This window comes from Procambarus clarkii, chromosome 82 (genome assembly GCF_040958095.1).
Source record: "Procambarus clarkii isolate CNS0578487 chromosome 82, FALCON_Pclarkii_2.0, whole genome shotgun sequence".
NCBI classification, from domain to species: domain Eukaryota; kingdom Metazoa; phylum Arthropoda; class Malacostraca; order Decapoda; family Cambaridae; genus Procambarus; species Procambarus clarkii.
The window spans coordinates 6,051,130-6,060,333 of NC_091231.1; the positions used below are offsets into that span (position 1 = coordinate 6,051,130).

Here is a 9,204-nt window from a genome sequence, read left to right on the forward strand (position 1 = left end):
ACACGGGTTCAAGTCACTCTATTGTCTAAATTTGATTCTTATTGATATATCACCCAATTGTGATTTCATTGCGACAAGTAACTATCTTAATATCCGTATATAACCAATTGTTCTAAGCTAGTTTTTTTTTTTTTTTTTTTTTTTTTTTTTTTTTTTTTTGAGATATATACAAGAGTTGTTACATTCTTGTACAGCCACTAGTACGCGTAGCGTTTCGGGCAAGTCCTTAATCCTATGGTCCCTGGAATACGATCCCCTGCCGCGAAGAATCGTTTTTTCATCCAAGTACACATTTTACTGTTGCGTTAAACAGAGGCTACAGTTAAGGAATTGCGCCCAGTAAATCCTCCCCGGCCAGGATACGAACCCATGACAGTTTTGTGACAACATACCGGTCTAGCAACATACAGACTGTGACAACATACCGGTCTGGCAACATATAAGCTGTGACAACATACAGGTCTAGCAATATACAGACTGTGACAACATACCGGTCTGGCAACATATAAGCTGTGACAACATACAGGTCTAGCAATATACAGACTGTGACAACATACCGGTCTGGCAACATATAAGCTGTGACAACATACAGGTCTAGCAATATACAGACTGTGACAACATACCGGTCTGGCAACATATAAGCTGTGACAACATACAGGTCTAGCAACATGCAGACTGTGACAACATACCGGTCTGGCAACATACAGACTGACAACATACCGGTCTGGCAACATACAGACTGACAACATACCGGTCTGGCAACATACAGACTGTGACAACATACCGGTGTAGCAACATACAAACTTCGACAACATACTGGTCTAGCAACATACAGTGACAACATACCAGTCTAACAACATACAGAGTGTGACAACATACTGGTCTAGCAACATACAGTGACAACATACAGAGTGTGACAACATACCGGTCTGGCAATGTACAGTGACAACATACCAGTCTAGCAACATACAGTGACAACATACCGGTCTGGCAACATACAGTGACAACATACCGGTCTGGCAACATACAGTGACAACATACCGGTCAAGCAACATACAGACTGTGACAACATAGTTGGAGACTCTCAAATGGGTGTTCGACTTTACAAACAGAGATGCTAGCTATTCAAAAGGCTTTGGAACATACTCTTGCTGAACACCGACAACATGTTATCATACATACAGATTCGAGAACAGCCACTGAAACCTTGCAACAAGAACACATATGTGATAACATCCATCTGATCACAAATGTCATATCATTAATGCAAACACTCAAACGACAAGGCCGACGGGTACTTATCAACTGGGTGCCGAGTCATGTGGGAATAATAGGAACTGACATTGCAGATGAAGCTGCAAAACTTGCAACTAAGAGAAGAAATGTAGACATTTACATATCACAGAGTCTATCACAGATTAAGAAAGTAATTAGAAACAGAGCAATGCAAAAGATGTACAGTGACAACACAGCAGTTGCAACATCAGGATCTGCGGGTTGGTACAAGAATTCAACCAACTACGAACCACTTAGTTTGATGAAAGGGAGCAATAGAACAACAGAAGTACACTTACATCGCATAAGGCTTGGATACCCATATGCATGGGAAATAGGCTTACAGGTTCCGGAAAATGAGAGGAAATGTCAGCACTGTGGAGAAATGCTCGACAGACCACTGGAACATTATCTAACACAGTGCACAATTACAAACCCATTAAGATTTCAACTAAGATTCAACAGAGCAGAAATTGTTAAACACGCGGGACAAAATCTTACTGAAGCGACCATAAGAGTCATAAATACTCACACTCCGCCCATGTAAAACAGAAACAAGCAACACTTAGTGGGCCAGCCAGAGGCTTAGGGCCCGCGCAGGAATATCTCGGAAAAAAAACAAAAAACAAACCGGTCTAGCAACATACAAACTGTAACAATATATCAAATTCTAGTTCTGACAAACTGACAAAAAAAAAAAAATCGTCGTAGCCTCAATCTGGTAGGCAAAAGTAAAGGGGTTGTCACGCGAAGTATCAAGTATAAAAGAAACGCGCTACATTTTCACGACAAATTTACTCAGATTTTTGCATATATCGCCCAAGAAACTCAACAATCTTCCGTGTATTGATTGTGTTCGAGTGACGAGATGGTAGATGTTGCCAGTGTCCTTAATAATGAGAATCGTGGCTAAATCAAAATTAAATTTCACTTCAGAAAAAAACACGTTGTAATTTATACAAATAAGTATATGACTTTTCTTGTGATCACAGAAACACATTGTTAGTGTATGGATAATATGCTGAGAATTAGTCACGGCTGCTGAGAATATGTGGTCCAGTGTAGACACGAAGCTACCGTGACAGACACACAATAGTGACCGTGCATGGGGTCCAGTACAAACACAACGCTATATATATAGTAGCTGTGATGCAGTATTGACGGTGTATGTGGTCCAGTATAGACATAAAGCTATAGTAAGAGTATGGAAGGTGCGTGTGGTCCACTATAGACACAAGATATAGTGACTGATGCAGTAGTGTCGGTGTATGTGGTCCAGTATAGACACAAAGCTCTAGTTTTTGTGACACAGTAGTACTCACCTAGTTGAATTTGCGGGGGTTGAGTTTTGGCTCTTTGGTCCCGCTTCTCAACTGTTAATCAACTGGTGTACAGATTCTGGAGCCTATTGGGCTTTATCAAAGCTACATTTGAAACTGAGTATGGAGTCAGCCTCCACCACATCACTGCCTAATGCATTCCATTTGTTAACTAGTCTGACACTGACAAAATTCTTTCTAATGTCTCAGTGGCTCACTTGGGTACTAAGTTTCCTGTACTTAGTAGTACAGTGGTACTCATTTGGGTACTAACAAGGGGACCTGTATCCCCTTGTTCGTGTTCCACCCATGCTAAATACTTTGTCTTTGTTCACCCTGTCAATTCCCCTGAGAATTTTGTAGGTGGTGATCATGTCTCCCCCTTAATCTTCTGTCTTTCAGGGACGTGAGGTTTAGCTCCCGCAGCCTTTCCTCGTACCTCATACCTCTGAGTTCTGGGACTAGTCTGGTGGCATACCTCTGAATCTTCTCTAAGTAGTGACGGTGTATGTGGTCCAGTATAGACACGAGGCTATAGTGACTGACACAGTAGTGACAATTATTACGGTTACCGTAAGCTTATCGAACCTCTTCCGCCTATCAATTCGTACTCCCACCTGTACATACGTAAGACGGCCCCAAGTTCACGTTAAGAATGTTTGTGAGGAAGCAGAATACCTCAAATTTTATTTATTTTATGCTTTACAGTTTATGCAGTGGGAGCAGCCTAATCTCTGATAGGCTGCTCCCCCTATCAGCTATATGGGCGAGAATAGCTTGAGATACCTTATATCTTTGTGTGTATTTATACCTTAATAAACTTATATTAATTTCAATTTCAATTTGCGCCAAGATTTTGGGTTAGGCGACGACACTGGATTCCTCGGATGTGGAGGAGTAAGATGATTGGCTGCATGAAAGGGCTAGCCAATGGAGTAGTGACCTAAGGTCACGTGTTTGTTGGAAGGCCCCTGAGTGGTGCTTCCCAGGCGGGGGAGAAAGCAGCCAGGAAAGTTTCGTTAAAGAAAGCTCCTGGAATTTGACGAAATTAGCGTGTGCACCCTGGCTGACGAAAGAGAAATAGCGGTGCATACATGGAGCGGCTCTGTACGTCTTTCAGAAGATTTATTTATTTATTTATTTATTTATTTATTTATTTATTTATTTTATTTATTTATATATATACAAGAAGGTACATTGGGTTTGTGAGAATACATAGGATAGTACAGTATTTACATTCTTGTAAAGTCACTAGTACGCGCAGCGTTTTGGGCAGGTCCTTAATCTAGCAGATAATTTTAAGTAGGTAATTTCAATGTGGTACTTAGAGAAGCGCTAAGATTAATTAGTTTGTTAATTAATTAATGGGTTTAAAAGTTTAAAATGGGTTTAAAAGTTTTATATGGGTTTAAAAGATTAATTAATGGGTTTGTGAGAATACATTGGATAGTACAGTATTTACATTCTTGTAAAGCCACTAGTACGCGCAGCGTTTCGGGCAGGTCCTTCATCTAGCAGATAATTTTAAGTAGGTAATTTCAATGTGGTACTTAGAGAAGCGCCAAGATTAATAAGCGCTTCCTCCATTTTGCAAGTCAGGAGATCGTGGTGATCGGGGACCATAGCCTCTAATTTCTACAGCTGAGCAGGAAGGTAGAGTGAGTGGTCGCTTCGCAGCTTTAACCTCCACTAACTGCACGTAGTTCTAAGGCAAGTCCTGATCAGTGAGGATCAGCAGCGAGAGTGACAAGGTGAGCCGTGAAAGACAAATTGCCATCCTGCTGCCTTGAGGTGATTCCGTGACCGCCAAACATTAGTGAGAGAGTGATGAGGGTTGGACGTCACTGATTCTGTGGACAGAATCAGTGACGTGCTTGAAGTTGTGAAAGCTAATCAGCTAGCGACTGTGAGCAAATGAACCCATGTGATGTGTGGGCCGTTGAAAGCCGTGGGTATCCAGAAATTCGTCATCTAGTGTGAAGAGTGGTGTGATACACTGAATCGACGTGAAGGATTATCCGAGGCCACAGTTGTCGGTGGACCCCAGTTCGCCGGTAGCTTCATTGCCAAGGAGGGCCGGGACTGTCTGCAGTTTGTCCCCCTCAATTACTCGGTCGCCTGGAGCGGCAGCGTGTGGACAAGAGCGTGAGTACGAGGACAAAGCAAGAGGAGGAATTCCTTGCATGACGCCAGAAACGAAGGAGCATGCAGACGACGGGGTAGCCTACACTGGATAATTCTGAACGAAGAGAATTATGACGATAAAACGCTAGTTGTAAAACCGGGTAGATTAAATCTGTCCCTTTTTCCCCTTCCCTTGTAGTAAGCTGCTCTAAGGGATAGATAGGCATTTATTGTGCTTATGTATGTACCTCGAGTGAAATTTTAAAGTTATTTTTTCTGGGTTATATTTCTGTGGCGGTGCTACGATTTATGAGATTGATTTTCAAGAAATTAAACTACAAGGCAGACGCCTAGTCTTTCGCGGAGAGCCTATTGAGTATGAGTGTTTTTAAGGTAAAAAGTTTTCATAAAATTAGTAGTAGCCTGTGCTTTGAATCAGTTTTGATTTAAGTTTTACCAATCAACAGAGTTCATAATGTTTTGAAGTGGGCGACGCTACTTAAGCATATCCAGTTTGATTTAGTTGAGCCTCTAAGCCGTCACTCGCCAGGGAGGCATTTTAATAAGGGGCCAGTCACCAGGGGAACTGAAATTCTTCCCCGTGTACCGGTTGATGATCTACTTTACCAGATTGTATTGGGGGGTTATATGAAAAACTTGGACTGGCTTCAGCCGAAGCCTTTCGGTGGAATCGTTGTTGTTTTAGATTCAGCTACCCCATGCTACTTTGAAAAAGGTCCAAGTAGCATGGGGTATGGTGCTACTATCGTAGTGGACTTATTTGGCACAGGAGCGGGGCTATATGTTGTTGATGGAATCCCAGGTTGTGTAATTTATACAAAGTTGTGGTCCAGGGGTAAGGTGTGCAACAGAGTACCCTGATCACTGGTTCCAGTCACCCCATTACTCCAATTAATTATTTTTAAAGTACCATTAATCATGTCAGCAAATCAAAGATTTTGATAGAATGTCGCACTGCAGAACTCTTGAGATTATTTTCGGACGCTGACTCAATATTAAGCTGGCGCCGTTGAGGCACTGAGCCAAGGAAAGCAAAGTTCCTGTGTTCTCAGTTTCACAAATTTAGATATATTCTGAACTGCCAAAGCCTAGCACGGTATAGGCCCTTCATCGTGAATCAAGACAGAGTTCCAGTCTCTTGTTCAGTGATAGATATCGCATTAAATTTGATATTTCTAGAGTGATTGTTACGCCTACATTACCCCAAAGGCTCGCTCTACCGGGTAAATACTCCTGCCTGTATGTTACCTCAAGCCGTTTTCAAATGATGCATGTTCAAACGACGGCCGAACCCAAAAATACAGTTATCTATTTCGACGTTCTGTGAATTTAAAATAGTTATTTCCCTAAATATTAATTAATATTTGTATATATATATTTGAATTTTGTGTATCAGTAGTTAGGCTAAGTTTGGTGTTTTGATTGTGTTGACGCCCTTTATTTGACTATTTATTTTATAGCTATTATTTGACTCCCTTGCCCTGTATCATCTCTCCCTGCCCACACACGCTCTTCCCCCGTCTCCATTCCTGCCCATACATACATACGCCTTTGCCCATCTCCTCCCTTCCTGCTCACACACACACACATACCTTGTCTCCTACCTTCTTGCTCATACATGCTCTTTTCCACTTCCTCCTTCTCTGCCCACACGTGCCCTTCCACAGCCTCCTCTCCCCTTCTCACAGACGCACTTCTCCCACACTGTGGAATTATGCACAAATTATGAGGAATAAGACAGAGGAAGATGGTATGAGGCTACAAGATGACCTAAACAAACTGAAGGAATGGTCAAACAAATGGCTACTAAAGTTTAATCCAAGTGTAAGGTAATGAAACTAGGGGGGGGGGGGGAAGAAATAAGAGACCAGACACTGGATACCGAATGGGAGAAGAAGTCCTTCGCAAAACGGACAGAGAGAAAGATTTAAGAGTGGATATCACGCCAAACCTGTCTCCTGAAGCCCACATCAAAAGAATAACATCGGCGGCGTATGCGAGGCTGGCTAACATCAGAACCGCCTTGAGAAACCTGTGAAAGGAATCTTTCAGAACCTTGTATACTACGGATGTAAGGCCAATCCTGGAGTATGCGGCCCCAGCATGGAGCCCGTACCTTGTCAAGCACAAGACGAAGATGGAAAACGTTCAGAGGTATGCCACTAGGCTAGTCACATAACTAAAAGGCATGAGTTACGAGGAAAGGCTGAGGGAAATGCACCTCACTTCACTGGAAGACAAGAGCCCGGGAAGACATGATCACCACATACAAAATTCTCAGGGAAAAATTGACAGGATAGAGAAGCGTGGATTATTTAACACGGGTGGTACACTCGCAAGGGAACACAGGTGGAAACTGAGTACCCAAATGAGCTACAGAGACATTAGAAAGAACTTTTTCAGTGTCAGAGTAGTTAGTAAATGGAATGCCCTAAGAAGTGATGTGGTGGAGGCTGCCTCCATACACAATTTCAAATGTAGATATGATAGAGCTCGAGAAGCTCGGGAATCTGTACGCTAGTAGATTGACGGTTGAGAGGCGGGACCAAAGCGCCAAAGCTCAGCCCCTGCAAGCACAATTAGGTGAATACTGTAACTCAAATATTGCACCCAGAATGCAAATCAGTCATTTGAACATAAGTTTTGAAAGTCAGCTATTATTTAAACCTAATGCTAAAATCTACTCAGGCCAAAACATTTCATATTCACAGATTTCCTGTAGGGAATTGGGGCCGCTCTCACCCTTCAGGATGGCACGGCCCAAACGCCCCTCCTTGGTCGGCCAGGAGAGGGGCACAGGGCCGACCCAAGCTCCACCTCCTGGCCTCTAACTTCAGTCAAGCAGACATTTTCTTTCATAGATATAGAGTGAAGTGATGGATGGAGAGATATATACCGAGACATGTAGCTTATTTTTCAGTATATATACACTGAGCGTTTACTTTAGTCCTGAGCTATGTTCAGGACTAAAGTATATTTGCTGGTTAGTCAGTAAGCTGTTGTGTCTGGCTCAATAAGCCAGCCGGGGTGGGCAGGTAGGTCCCCACACCAAGTGTTGGAGGCCTACTGCTTGTCTCCGCGAGTCCCTATAACCACCATATTCCTAACCTGATGACTACTCACAGCTTGGTCGTGATAATTCATATAAATAATTTGTCTTTCTGCAACATAGAAGCGAGTCATCACAAATGCATATCCGTTTTCGGATATATATTGTATAATTATAATGATCAGTATTGTTATGAATATTATTTCTCGTGTTAATGAATAACACAACTGATTTTTGTCAATAAAGCAAAGTATGAATACAAATCTTTAATTCATGAACACGTCTGAGGGAAGCGAGGTGAATTTGTCTTCTTTCTTCCCCTTTGTTGTTAATATTTTATTATAACGAGATTCCACCCCAGTTGCCAATGTTAATGTTTAGCACTCGTGGTCAAATTGTTTCATGTGTCAAATTATTACCTTTGTTCTTAAGTGTCGTTAATAATTTATTTATCTGCATTTACCTGAGGGTCACTATCTCTCTAGTGGCCATGACGAGGACAGGAAGCCGGCGGCTTGTCAAAGGTCTGTCCATTTGTTCCGATAATTTTATCGAGCTGGATTTTGAAATTGAGCAGTTTTTTTTGGGCAATTACGGCTTTGGTGGATAGGCGGTTCCAAGGGGTTTATAACTCTTATTATTAAGGGTTTATTATAAATGAAAAAAAATTGTTTTCTGGCTTAACATTGTGTGTAGCTTGTTGGGGTTGAAACCGCTGCTCCTTGTTTCAGTCGTACTGTGAATAATGTTTCATTTTTTGATCTTCTGGGATTCGAACTCGGGCCTCAAAAATACGAGACCGTTCTCTTGTACGATGATCTTAGTGAATGGCATGTTATTACTTAAGCTGATGTGGATTGCATCGTTTATGAATAATATTTTGGTTCGAGAAGCTCAGGATGCCCTGTAGGTCTGAATCTTAACGTTAAGTCCACTAAATAAACCAAAGGAGTTGCGTGTAACTGTCTTACAACACGTTACGAAGGTTTAAAATTTATGTCAAAATAAAAAACGCAAAGATTCATATAGATTGAGTCTAAGTTTACCATTTCTTTTCAGTGTGTGGCGAGGAAGACGACACCTGACGCTACCCAGATGGCGGGTGTTGGGTGGCGCGTGTGGGTGGTGGTGGTAGTGTGTGTGGGTGTGGGCGTGGGAGATGGTGCAGGAGCCGTCAGTGCTTACATGGGCAGAACTGTCATACCGTGTTTCCCCTCCGTCACCAGTCAGTTCAACACGGCGTCGAAGATTACCTGTGCCATCCTTTGCACCATATATCGTGGCACTTCCTACTATTTCCAAGGTCAGTGTCAGAGGTGACCCACCAACTGGCACCTCAGGAGTATGGCACCTCGCTGCAAATCTATTAGGAAAATTATTTTCTTGAAAGATAACCAAGTTAAAATTAGCATTCAT

The 9,204-nt window shown here is 42.2% G+C and overlaps 1 protein-coding gene across 1 annotated transcript in view; it reads left to right on the forward strand.

The window, feature by feature from the left end:
• Nucleotides 1-8,984, forward strand: part of LOC123764359 (uncharacterized protein KIAA0513) — a 52,050-nt gene extending 43,066 nt beyond the window's left edge. Inside the window, exon 11 of the mRNA XM_069315995.1 lies at nt 8,848-8,984. The gene's annotated coding sequence lies outside the window, so the exon portion shown is untranslated. The remainder of the gene's footprint in view (nt 1-8,847) is intronic.
• Nucleotides 8,985-9,204: the final 220 nt, after the last annotated feature.